Consider the following 909-nt stretch of genomic DNA (forward strand, 5'->3'; position numbering starts at 1 on the left):
ATATATGCCATACTCATTTGGACCCTCTAAAACAGGTATGAACAAACTGTAGACCTCCTTTCCAGTTGCCTGTTGTTCAGCCTGAAAGCTACGCATGTTTCTTATGTTTTAAATGGTCGCAGATAATCAAAGGAAGAATAAAATTTTGTGACATGAAGATTATAAAAGATGCAAATTTTAGTTTCTATATATAAAGCCTTATTAGCACAGAGCTCCCCTCACTTGACAATCCATTGCTCTCAGCTGCTTTTGTGCCTCTCCTCCAAGTTTTATGAACTAAAACTGTCTACCCCACACCTAGCCTGGATGCTAAGAATGCAAAGGACACCTTATTGTCTATACCGACGTGTGTTGCTATTCCACAGTCTTTATTAGCATACTTCTTGATTTTCTAGGACCCTCAGATCCAAGGAAATAGTTTGATTACTCATTATAGGATCTGAAAGACCCATTAACTCTTCAATGGAAAGCATCAGCCAAGAGTTTGGGCCCTAAGATTCTTGGAGTTGGAGATCCCTGTGTGACTCAGTGGTTTAGCACCACCTTCAGCCCAGGGTGTGATCCTGGAGACCCAGAATCGAGTCCCACGACCAGCTCCCTGCATGGAGCCTGCTTCTCCCTCTGCCTGTGTCTCTGCCTCTCTCTCTCTCTCTCTCATGAATAAATAAATAAATAAATCTTAAAAAAAAAAAAAAAGATTCTTGGAGTTATTTGCTTCCAATCTTTACCCTCCTGTTTTTCCTAATTCTGGGACTGTTATGCCAGCCTTACCCAATCTTAATCCAATCAAGGTCTAATATTGAAAGACCTACCACAAACAAAATTTCCAATTCTCAACCAATTTACCTCCCTCCATCTGAGGCACTGCCAAAGCTTCACAAAAGTGTTTCCTCTCCTCATGGTAAGCAG

The sequence above is a fragment of the Vulpes vulpes genome, chromosome 14, assembly GCF_048418805.1.
Source record: "Vulpes vulpes isolate BD-2025 chromosome 14, VulVul3, whole genome shotgun sequence".
In the NCBI taxonomy this organism is placed as follows: Eukaryota; Metazoa; Chordata; class Mammalia; order Carnivora; family Canidae; genus Vulpes; species Vulpes vulpes.